Here is a 12,757-nt window from a genome sequence, read left to right as displayed (position 1 = left end):
AGAGCTGTGAGGGCATCTGGTTATTTCGAATTTCAAAATAACCGTTGGAGGGAAACGGCTTCATGTCGTTTTCACTCAGTCTGTTCAGCAGTTCTCTTAGCCAATCAGCTTCCAGCATCTTCTGTTCTTCGGTCAGTGTGACAGTATGTTCCTCCAATTCAGGTAATGTCAAACAGACAGCTTCCTGCGTCTTTTGTTCTTTACTGAAAGAGGAAATACTTTGTCTGGAAGTTGCCTTGTGCTCAGCGGCTGTCTTGTACATTTTGTCGAGACAGCTCAGCAGCTTCTTACCGAAGTTGTCTACGTGGATCTTCTGGATTCTTCTTTGCTCAGCTGCGTTTCAACACTCAACGGCAGCGTTTTGCAATACGCGGGCTGAGTGGTCTTGGCCTTGTTTGACTTGGGCTTTGACTTTTATATAGGGCTTGGGCCTTATGATCTTTATGTCTTATAACAATTATAAACTCAACATTGAACAAACACATTAGTAACAATAAATCAAAGCATTTAGACTTAGTGTGTTACACAATATTTAATTGTACTTAAATAATTTTGTCAAATCAAAATCCTGTGGAAAGGTGTTTCAACAAACTCCCCCATTTTGATGTTGGCAAAACTATTCAGCAAGGAACTCAGCATTGAGCTCCCCCATGACAGTTGACCTATTTGACTAAGTAAACTCCCCCGTCAGGGCTGAGCTACTGACTTAGTTTTATTCTAAACATTTTAAGGTTTTAATTGAATAAGTCTAAGGCCAGTTTTCAAGTATAGGTCAGCTTATGGGATATATTCTATTTTACTCAGTCTTTAGCGGAAGATTTGTATAGTAAAAGAGCACTGAGTAATTAATTTGTTCAATTGTTCATTTTAGACAAGTTCAAACATTGTTTTTACGCAGCATACATTTAACAGGTATTCTACTCATTTACTGAGTTTAGTTTGTACTTAGAAGATGCATTCATAATACTTAGCATGGAAGGATAAATAACACAAGTTGAGTTAATAATGCAAGTATTGTATTAATAGCATAGAACAGTCAGCATACATAATACATATTACACGAAGAGAGAAATAAGCTAAGTGTAGACTAAGTTTTAATGGCTATCTATTTCTTCTTCTTTTGCTGACTGTTGCCTTCAGCTTGAGTTCTTCGCTGATCTTTCTTCTCCCCCGTTTTGCCAGCACCGGGTGAAGGCAGCTTGAAGGAGTCCAAAAGAACAGCTCTGGTGAGCTCAGCAGAGAAGGTCTTCAATCGATCAGCACTTTCGTCTAACCCATCGAAAATAGGAGCACCGTTGCTGAGGACATCAGGATGAATACCAATGTCAGCAGCGCTAAGCATACTGAGCACATAGGCTTGGCCTTTTCCCAGCCATGTGATTGTGTCTGTCAGCGCAGCAAAGGAGTTGTGGAAGGTTTTGAGAAGTGAAGTATCATAGTGCTCGCGCTGAAGATTAGTGTGTCTAACATGGTCAAATATCTTCTGGGAATTGGTCAGTATTTGATCCTGTTTGAGCTGGTCGGTGTCCATTTCTTCTTTATGCAGATTAAGTAGACGAACTGCCTCACTGAATTGCTCCATCGAGCATTGAGATGTGTTTGCAAGCTGTGCATTGGTCTTGTTCTGTTCAGTATGAAGCTGAGCAAATAGCATCATTAACTCAGAGGAAGTGGCGAGATTTGGGTTCACAGCTGACAGATTCTGGATTTGGGAAGATAGAGAAGTGAGGCACTGTACCGTTGTCAGCTGAATCTCAGCCAGCTTAGCAATTGAATCCTGCCTAGCTTGCTGTGCTTGTGAAGATAGTAAAGTACTCAGCAGATCCTTGAGTTCCTTAACTTCATTGAGAAGTTGAGTTACTTGAGAAGGCTGAGTAGTTTCGACGTGTGAGATGGCAGCAGCAGGAGGAGTGGAGTGCTGAATATCTCTAATCAGAGCCTGTACTGAGTCAATGATTCATTGACTGGACTCAGTGACATTTACAGTGGCCTGAGAGATTGGATGGATAGTAGTTTGACCGGATAGAGAAGAAGTTGTTGGGTCAGTGACTGGAGTTATTATTGTGTTCTGCACATGTGTTGATTGTGTGGTTGGTGGGTCAGCAGGTACAGTCTCAGTTGTGCAGTCAGGTTGGATAGGGTCAGAACTGACTGGTACTGAGTTGTCTTTGAGATTTTGCTCGGTTTGGATTGGTGGGTTTGTAGAGATAGTTTGTTCGGCTTGTTCCTGAGTAGAAACAGAGGCTTGTTTTTCTGCTGCTGGTGAAGGCTGAGTAGATGGTGCAGAAGGATTTGGCTTTCGGAAGAATGTCATTTTGATCTTTGAAGGATCATTCACTGGGGTGCTGACCGGTTGGTCTAGGATGCTTGCCTTTACCAGTCTTCTTCTTGTCTTCTGTACAAGAGGAGGCTCAGCTTGATTTATATTAGCTTGAGATGGAGAACCTTCTACATTCTGATCAGCAGTGTGCTGGTCAGTTTGCTCTTATTGTTGTTCAACTCCATCAGCTGACTCAGTGTGAGCTTGGTCAGCTTGATTATCTGCACTAGCTGTCTCTTCAGAGTCAGCTTCTTCCTCTTGCTCTTGTGCATTCCCTTCATCCTCAGTATCGTCGTTCTCAAGCTCTTCCTCGAGCTGAGAGACGAAATGTTCGTCTAGGTCCACTTCATCTTCCCGTTGCTCAGTTTCTTTAGCATGATGCTGAGCATAATGCGAGTCTGTGGTGACAACGAAGTCAAGTGGAAGGACATTGATGGGTGAAAGGGTAGAAGTCTTCTGCTTCTTTTGAGGAGGATCAGTTGTATCCTCAGTTGCAGGCTCATCTTGCCTGCTGCGTTTTTCGGCTGACTGCGTATGGTCTTGATTTGACTCAGCAGCCGATTTGGACTTCTTGGACTTAGGCTCAGCTTCCTTGGATGGGGTACCAGTAGGCTTCCTTTTTTGGATAGCTGGAGCTTTTGTCCTTTTTCTTTTGGCTGGAACAATTACCTCAGCAGGTAGCTCTTCTTCAGCTTGCTCTTCTAGCTGCTCATTGAATTTTCCCTTCTTCAAAGGCTGATTGAACTTGAGAGCACGCAGTGATGCTGCTGTGATCTCAGATCCCTTTACACAAGTTTCTCCTTGTAGGTCAACCTTATGGTCAACTAAGATCTTAGTGATCAGTGAGCCTAGCCTAAGATTATTTGTGCTGCGCAGGAATCCAGCTACTAGAAACACTGGCATGTTGATCGGCTTATAGGTCAGCATGTGCCATATGAAGCACATCTCGAAGTGGGATGCTGAGCTGGTGCAGTTGATCTTCTGGTAGATCAGGTGGACCAGCAGGAAGTGGGCCATCTTCTGATGCTGACCCATAGACGAGCTGGATACTTCTCCAATGTACCCAGCAGGCTTACAGAAGGTTTCATCATAATAGATGTCCTCCTGGTCACCATTCCTTCTTAACTCAGCACCTTCAGTCTTGAGGCTGAGTAGGGATCCCAAATAAGTTGGGTTGATGAAGATGGTCTTTCCCCTAACTTCAGTGACTAGATAGTCATGGTCTTTTACATCAGCTTTGAGGTTATGGTAGAATTCCATAACCAAGTCAAGGTAGGTTGGGAACCGTAGGGAGAATAACTTAGTCCAGCCATTGTTCTTGATCCAATCACAGAACGGTTGTTCTGAGTCGATGAAGGTCTGGGATACCCAGCGAGAAGGTTCCACTTTCCATTCTCGTACATTCTCGAATACTCGAATGTATTGTCTAGGTTTAGCTGGTTTCCCCTGAGCTTGAATGGCTTTTTCTTTGCCATGACCAGCATCTTTGGAGGGTGAAAGCTGAGTTGAGGGATTGTTGGTTGTTTGTTCATCGGTGGTGGTCTCGGAACGACCGACACCGGAGATGTTGAAGGAGGCTTTAGTCATTTTGGGAGAGAAGTGTTGTGAATTTAGGACTTACATTCTTAAGGAATTCTGAAGCTTTTGAAAGTTCAGTACGCGTAAAGAGAAAGTAGTGGGGAAATACCCACTATTTATAGACTTTACAATTAGGGTTTCCGTTTGAATTTAGGTCGGTTTTACCCTTGGGTTGTCCAATCGGCAGAATTCCTGACATTTATGACACTTTATGACATATACGGCGCATGCGTTGTACAGGTGTCATTACGCGTGCGTTTGTATTGAATGCTAATGATTACTTTTACTCAGCATTTGTTGTTACAAACGTTCCATATTCTGAGTAGTCAGTTTTGTGCAACGGATAGTGAGAGTAATTAGTTACTCGGTCTGAGATAACTTACTCAGTGTGCATTAGTTACTTGGCATGTGATTTTAACAGATAATCCTTAAACACTCAGCATGTTAACATTCAACATGCATTATATCACATTTGTACTTAGGAATTTAAGACAGTGGATTAAACATACCAATGGCTTCTCTCAGTATGCTGAATTGCTCTCGTGCTAGAGGCTTTGTAAAGATATCAGCAAGCTGCTCATCTGTTGGCACATAGGTCAGCTTGATTTCTTCCTTGAGTACATGATCTCTGATGAAGTGATGTCTTATGCTGACATACTTCATCCTGCTGTGCTGGATTGGGTTTTTTGAGAGGTCAATTGCACTTTTGTTGTCGCATTTAACTTCAATTGTCTTTGTTTGAACACCATAATCTTCAAGTTGTTGCTTAATCCATAGGACTTGAGCAACACAGCTTCCAGCAGCAATGTACTCAGCTTCAACGGTAGATAGGGCTACTGACGCCTGCTTCTTGCTGAACCAAGATACAAGACAGCTTCCTAAGAAATGGCATCCTCCAGAGGTGCTTTTTCTTTCCAGCTTGCCCCGTCCATAGTCAGCGTCAGTGTATCCGATGAGTGTAAAGTCATGAGTATTTGGATACCACAAGCCTGCATTCACTGAGCTTTGCAAATATCTAATAATCCTTTTTACAGCTATGTAATGGGATTCCTTAGGGTTAGCCTGATATCTAGCACAATAACATACTGAGAACTGAATGTCCGGCCTACTTGCTGTTAAGTAAAGTAAAGAGCCAATCATACCTCGGTACAACTTGCTGTCTACTGACTTACCATTTTGGTCAGCGCAGAGGACAGTGTCAGTGCCCATAGGAGTGGATATTGGCTTGCAGTGTTCTAGTTCATATTTCTTCAATATCTCCTTGGCATATTTGGTTTGACTGATGAAGATGCCATTCTTTCCTTGTTTGATTTGAAGTCCAAGGAAGAAGTTGAGTTCTCCCATCATTGACATTTCGAACTCAGTCTGCATTTGCTTACTAAATTCCTTGCACATAGATTCATTAGTAGCACCAAATATGATGTCATCTACATATATTTGAGCCAGCAGGGTATCTTTACCCTTTCTCTTAATGAATAAGGTTGTATCAGCTTGACCCCTGACATAGTTTCTAGTCAGTAAGAAGTTGGTCAGCCTCTCATACCAAGCACGTGGTGCTTGCTTGAGGCCATACAGAGCCTTTTTGAGTTTATAAACGTGGTTTGGGAACTTAGGATCCTCAAACCCTGGAGGCTGATTGACATAGACTTCCTCGTTTATCACTCCATTAAGAAATGCACTCTTAACATCCATTTGAAACAGTTTAAAATTCATATAAGATGCATATGCACATAAAATCCTAATTGCTTCTAGCCTTGCCACTGGGGCAAAGGTCTCACCGTAGTCAATACCTTCTTGCTGACTGTAGCCCTGAGCTACAAGTCTTGCTTTGTTTCTGACCACGTTTCCTTGTTCATCCAGCTTGTTCCTGAAGACCCATCTTATTCCAATGGTCTTTTGCTCCTTGGATGTGGCACTAGCTCACATACATTATTCCTCCTGAATTGGTCAAGTTCCTCTTGCATGGCATTCATCCAGAATTCGTCATGCTCAGCTTCAGCAAAGTTCTTCGGCTCTTGAACTGAGACGAAGGCTACATTGCCGAGATACTTCCTGAGTTGATTCCTTATCATCAGGGTATTTCCAGCTGAGTCAAGAATTGCATTTTCTGAATGCCCTCTTGGGACTCTTATCTCCTTGGGTAGATTCGTGTCTTGTTCTGTTCGTGTTTCAACATTCTCTGCAGAAGTAGATTGGTCAGTGAAAACAATTTTAGGTTCACTCTTACTCTTGGTCAGCCGTTTTGTGAAGGACTCAGTAGCTGGTTCTTGATCAGCAGGTGCTGAGTTTGGTTCATCTTCTATCAGCGGCTGGTATCTTCCTGTAGGGTCAGTTTCATCGAATTGCACATGTATAGACTCTTCTAATACTTGGGTTCTCTTATTAAAAACTCTGTATGCTTTGCTGTTTGTTGAGTAGCCTAGAAAGATAGCCTCATCAGCTTTTGAATCAAATTTGGCTAAGCTATCTTTGGTATTTAAAATGAAACATCTACAGCCAAAGGGACAAAAGTATCCAATATTGGGCTTTCGTCCTTTCTAAAGTTCATAAGGGGTTTTCTTAAGTATAGGTCTAACTAGAGCCCTATTGAGAATATAGCATGCTGTGTTAACAGCTTCTCCCCAAAAATACTTTGGAAGCCTATGCTCATCCAGCATTGTCCTGGCTATTTCAACCAGAGTTCTGTTCTTCCTTTCTACAACTCCATTTTGCTGAGGTGTTCTAGGAGCAGAAAAATTGTGGTCAATGCCGCTGGCTTCACAGAATTCAACAAACATTTGGTTTTTGAATTCTCCACCGTTATCACTACGGATATGAGCTAATTTTAGGTCTTTTTCATTTTCAATTTTTCTAACCAAATTTGAAAATGTCTCAAAGGTCTCATCCTTGCTGGTCAGCAAGATAACCCACGTATACCGAGAGAAGTCATCTACAATGACCAGGGAAAATCTTCTTCCACCCAGACTCAGCGGCTGGACTGGACCAAAGAGATCCAAGTGTAGTAATTCTAACGGATGTTTAGTTGAGACAATGTTTTTACTATGAAAAGATCGTTTGGTTTGTTTTCCAGCTTGGCAAGCGTGGCATAGTTGATCTTTTTGAAATTTAAGTTCAGGCAGTCCCTCAACCAATTGCTTTCTTGCTAATTTGGCCAGGAGGTCCATGCTTACATGACCAAGTCTCCTGTGCCATAGCCAGGAATTTTCTTCCTTTGTGACTAAGCATACAGTTTTTGAAAATTTCTTTTCTAGGTTCAGCATAAAGACGTTATCTATCCGAGGGGCAGTTAAAATCAACTCATTTGTTTTTCCCTCATATATTTTACATCCAGTATCATCAAATATAACTTTTCTCCCATTGTCACATAGCTGAGCTACGCTGAGTAAGTTATATTTGAGTCCGCTGACTAGGGAGACAGATTCAATAGTGGGATTACCTCCAATGGTGCCTGATCCTACTATCTTACCCTTTCTGTTGTCTCCAAAACTTACGCTTCCTCCTCGTTTACGTTCAAACGTGATGAACTGAGTTTCATCACCCGTCATATGCCTTGAGCATGCGCTGTCAATATACCACATTTTTTACTTCTCGGCACATCTCAGGCTTACCTGCATTGTGATCAGTTTCCTTTAGGTACCCAATTCTTTTTGGGTTCTGGCTTGTTAGGTTCAACAGGTAAAGCATCATATTTTATTTTGTGGCGACATATATTGATAGTATGGCCACTTTTTCCACAGAAGTCACAACTGACCTTCTGTTTAGGATTCTTTACTGACTTGTCAGCACCCCAGTGCTGAGCGTGCTAGCACACCTTAGTGGTGTGTCCTAACTTCCCACAAAAGTCACACTGGACTCTACGCTGGGGATTTCGTCTCTGCTGAGTACCTTGATACTGAGTTCTCAGAGGAGAATTGTTTTTGTTTGGAACCTTTAATTGGTTCTGGATGGTTTTGACGTCCTTCCTCAGTTTCTTTGAAACTGACTGGACTTCAGAGACAGACTCATGAATGACTTTCATATTTTCATGCAGAACTGAGTTGTCCTGAAGAAGGTATCTGAGGTCACTTAGTTTGACCTCTTCTACTTCATCACAGCGCCGGCTGAGTGCTTTAATCTTCTTGTTACACTTTTTGACAAGTGTATAGAGATCACTCAGGGCATTACCCATTTCATTTCTGAGTTGAGAGAGTGAGATTACCTCATTAGATTGCTCTTCATTATCTGACTCATCAGATTGGTCAGCATGCTCAGAAATGTATGTCTCAGCAAGTTCGTCAGCCATGAAGCATATCTTCGCTGACTCTGTGGCCTCAGCTTCAGTTGATGAAGAATCATCACTGTCACTCCAGGTTGCCACCATTGCCTTCTTGCCACTCTTTTTGTCTTTCCTCAGCGTTGGGCAGCTTGACTTGATGTGGCCAGTTTGATGGCACTCAAAGCATGTAATGGGCTTTGAGCTGTCCTTTTTGTATTTGCTGTCGCTTGAGTTAGCCTTATACTTATCAAACTTTCTATAAGGCTTTTTGGAGTATTTGTCATTTCTTTTGAACAACCTCTTCATTTTTCTTGTGAACATAGTCATCTCCTCATCGTCAGTTGAGCCATCATCAGTTGAGTCAGCTTTCATGACAAGTGACTTTTGCTTCTTGTCTTCGGATTTTTCCTTCACCTCGAAATTCTTTATAGATATCTCATGGGTCAGCAGTGAGCCGATGAGTTCATCATATTTGTAGGTGGTTAAATCCTGAGCTTCTTCAACGGCTGTCTTCTTGGCTTGCCAGTCTTTAGGAAGACTCCTGAGTATCTTTTTGACTTGTTCTTCCTCAGTGAAGATTTTTCCAAGTCTTTTGAGCTCATTTATGATGTTGGTGAATCTTGCATTCATTTCAGAAATCCCCTCATCATTGTTCATTTCGAACAGCTCATACAGTCTCATCTGCTGGTTCACCTTGGACTCCTTCACCTTGTTGGTTCCTTCGTAGGTGACCTCCAGCTTCTTCCAGATCTCCTATGCTGACTCACAACCTGATATTTTGTTGTATTCTGCAGCATCCAGCGCACAGTGAAGCATGTTTATAGCCGAAGCATGATTTTGTAGCTTCTTGAGATCATCCTCTGTCCATTCAACCTCAGCTTTTAAAACTGACTGGCCAGCAACAACTTTCACAGGTACAAACAGGCCTTGGACTATAGATAGCCAGGCACTCATGTTTGTATCTTGAATGAAGTTCTTCATCCTATTCTTCCAAAAGGTATAGTTTGACCCGAAGAATAGGGGAGGCCTAGTAATGGACAGCCCCTCAGGTAATATCTGAGTTGTCTGGTTTCCAGGGAGAAACCGAGTGCTGTTTTCGCCCATGGTATGGATCAACTCAAGGTTGTTAGACCTTTAGCAATGAGCTTTTTAGCGCTGATACCACTTGTTGGTCCCTTGTAAGGTTGCAAATATAGTTCCAAGGGGGGGTTAGGAACTATTTGACCTTTTTAAATAATTAGGGCAAACTTCTTTTACTTAAGAAAAGAGTATATGACAGCGGCGCTGAGTAATCAGCAAGACACTGGCTTAGTCAACTGGTGACTCGGTCAGTTTCGTTGCTTAAGTCAGGAAATAGCACTTAGAGTCTATTCCTGAACTAAGTCGTTTGCAGAGCACAACTCAGCTTGACCTCTTTACTTGGTCAGTTTTTAGTTTATATTAAGCAAGCAATATATTAAGGAGTTAAGGGTTAGAAATACTTCACTCAGTGGAGTTATCCAGGTTCAGCTTCTTCTAAGCCTACGTCCTGTCCCCGGAACACGTTCCGAGCTTTCAAATTCACTACTGAGCTCTTTAAAGGTAGAGACTCAAAAACCCTTTACAAATCAGAAGCTGAGTATAACAAGAGTACCTTCCTCTATACCTCTACTCACTTCTATTCTAATTCACTAAGTACTAAAATCGAGTACTCAGCTTCTCCTTTCTAATTCTAGAAATGATTAAGATTTGTCCTAAACAACAATTGCTAGAACACCTTAGATGATTGAAGATCAATCACTCTAGATTTTTACACAGATATGAAATTGTAGTGTAATATTTGCTTTGCTTTTGGATGCAGAACTTTTTGTATGCTTTTGGTCAACGTAACGGCTTTTTCTCAAAGTTCTGTGTATAATGAGGATTCTGAAAGCTTTATTTATAGAGAGCTATGAGGGCATCTGGTTATTTCGAATTTCGAAATAACCGTTGGAGGGAAACGGCTTCATGTCGTTTTCACTCAGTATGTTCAGCAGTTCTCTTAGCCAATCAGATTCCAGCATCTTCTGTTCTTCGGTCAGTGTGGCAGTATGTTCCTCCAATTCAGGTAATGTCAAACAGACAGCTTCCTGCGTCTTCTGTTCTTTACTGAAAGAGGAAATACTTTGTCTGGAAGTTGCCTTGTGCTCAGCGACTGTCTTGTACATTTTGTCGAGACAGCTCAGCAGCTTCTTACCGAAGTTGTCTACGTGGATCTTCTGGATTCTTCTTTGCTCAGCTGCGTTTCAACACTCAACGGCAGCGTTTTGTAATACGCGGGCTGAGTGGTCTTGGCCTTGTTTGACTTGGGCTTTGACTTTTATATAGGGCTTGGGCCTTATGATCTTTATGTCTTATAACAATTATAAACTCAACATTGAACAAACGCATTAGTAACAATAAATCAAAGCATTTAGACTTAGTGTGTTACACAATATTTAATTGTACTTAAATAATTTTGTCAAATCAAAATCCTGTGGAAAGGTGTTTCAACAATCACTTTATCTTATCTTTGAGGTATGTGGGCCCGCCCCAGATGGGGGGATCACTTTGTCCTATTTTTGAGGTAGCTGATCCGCCTGTGGGATTTTTCATTCGCCAGCCATTGGGCGTATATCACCTCTTTGATTACATCCGCCTTCTTCAGCTTTTGATGTTTCTTCTTTGATTTTTAGGCCCATGGTTCTATCTTTTTTGAGCAACTGCATTTGCATATTCTGCCATGTTTAGCTTACGTGTCAATAATGACTTGCTTCATCTCCCATCCTTCAATCGCCATTGTTACTACCCATACATCTGCATGTGGAGGGATTACTGGACCTGTTTCTGCAAAAAAGGGTGATTGAGGGATGTTTTATCCTGGGCGAATATTTTGACTTCTTTTTTCACGGGTGGCTGATACCCTGGTCCATCTGCTATGACATTAATATTTCTTTCCAGGCTCTATCTTTTGCTTGTTGTTGTCTTGTTATTTGTTATTCTAGACAAATTTATCTTCTACGTTTCTAGCTCCTAGCAAGCTTCTGTGTCGTGGTTCTACGGAACCTGCAATTCGCCTTGGCGTACATGCTCCCCTCTTTTGGGTTTGGGATATTTAATGTCCCGTTTATACTGACTCTTCTTCTTTATATTGTGGCAAGTTGGGAGCTTTAAGCCTTTTTTCCGCCTCATACCCTAGGATCCGTGCTGTGGATGGCGATTCCTGTTAACAAGGTATGAACCTTCCTAGTACGATGATCCGCCTGTTCAACCTTTGGATCTTTCCTTTTTGGCTAATGACATAACCAATGAATTTTTTCTGAATTGGCTCTGAATGTACACTTCTCTGGATTGAGCTTTATTTTTCTTTAGGGATCAATGGCTTGATCCATGGAACAGACTTCATAGCCAAAGACTGTTTGCATTAGCCTCGTTGGCAAATATCATGTATGATGCAATGTCTCCTTATGAAATGATCAGACCTAAATCATCTGTAATTACACGGGCCTTTTATGATATCTTAATATTAAGTGATAAAATCACCTTGAATGTATGAATTTTTTTATAAAATTCCAATATCTTATATATGCATTTTGTTCTATTTCAACGATAATGACATATTATACTCGTCATGCATAAAAATATAAGGCATATTGAACATGCAAGATTTAATGAAGATATGTTTCTATGACTTTTTCTTTCATAGCTTATTATATTTATCATAATGATATTCATAGCACTTCACAAGTGTAAGAAACTTCAATTTTCTTTAATTTAAAAATGGAATAAGAAATGGGAGGAGACTTATCTTATTTATCATAAAATTCCAGATTTAATGTAGAAAACTCTTTCCCATCAGTATATAGAGAACCTTATCTTTGGATAGATTTGTTTGTACTAATTGAGCCAAGGTTTGAGATTGAGATTTCTGTTCCGTTGACTCCATTGTTTTGTTCCTCGTGAAACTCTGAAGACATTCTATGTTCATTGTGTAAATCCTATTAATCTTAGGATTCCACCTTCACCGCACCAATTGATATCTTGTGAAAAGATTCTTGATCGGAGTCCTTCCCTGTGGGGCGCCGTTGTGATCGGTCGGGGACACTCTGATGTCTAAGTCAGTAAACTTCTCAAGAGAATAAACTGTAATGACAAAAGTAGGGTTGAGAATAATGTGTAAGTGTACCTTTGATACCAGGAAGCTGGGGTATTTATATGCAATTCTGTAACAATCGCATTAATCCCCTTTATTGTCCTTGAATGTGGGTTTTGATGTTACTTTAGTTATACTTGAGGGTTTAAGTATTAATGGAGTTATTACTATCATCAATGTCGGAGGTTTCTCCTTGATAGTGGTTTAGAGATCTTTAATGCAGCTTAACTCTGACCTGTAACCTCCGAGTTGTTATTGTCTTTAATGTATCATTAGTGCTAACTTAATGATAATGAGTTTCGCTGTATGTCTGCTTAGTTTTCCATAAGGGCGGACCATCACGTGGGGCGGATCCCATATTCTTCCTTTAGGCGAATCTCGGAATGGATCTATGATACGACACCATATTTCCAACTGTACCCTTCTAGACGGATCTCAGGATGAACTCATGGTA

The sequence above is a fragment of the Euphorbia lathyris genome, chromosome 1, assembly GCF_963576675.1.
Source record: "Euphorbia lathyris chromosome 1, ddEupLath1.1, whole genome shotgun sequence".
Classification (NCBI taxonomy): domain Eukaryota; kingdom Viridiplantae; phylum Streptophyta; class Magnoliopsida; order Malpighiales; family Euphorbiaceae; genus Euphorbia; species Euphorbia lathyris.
Note: the sequence above shows the minus strand (reverse complement) of the source record.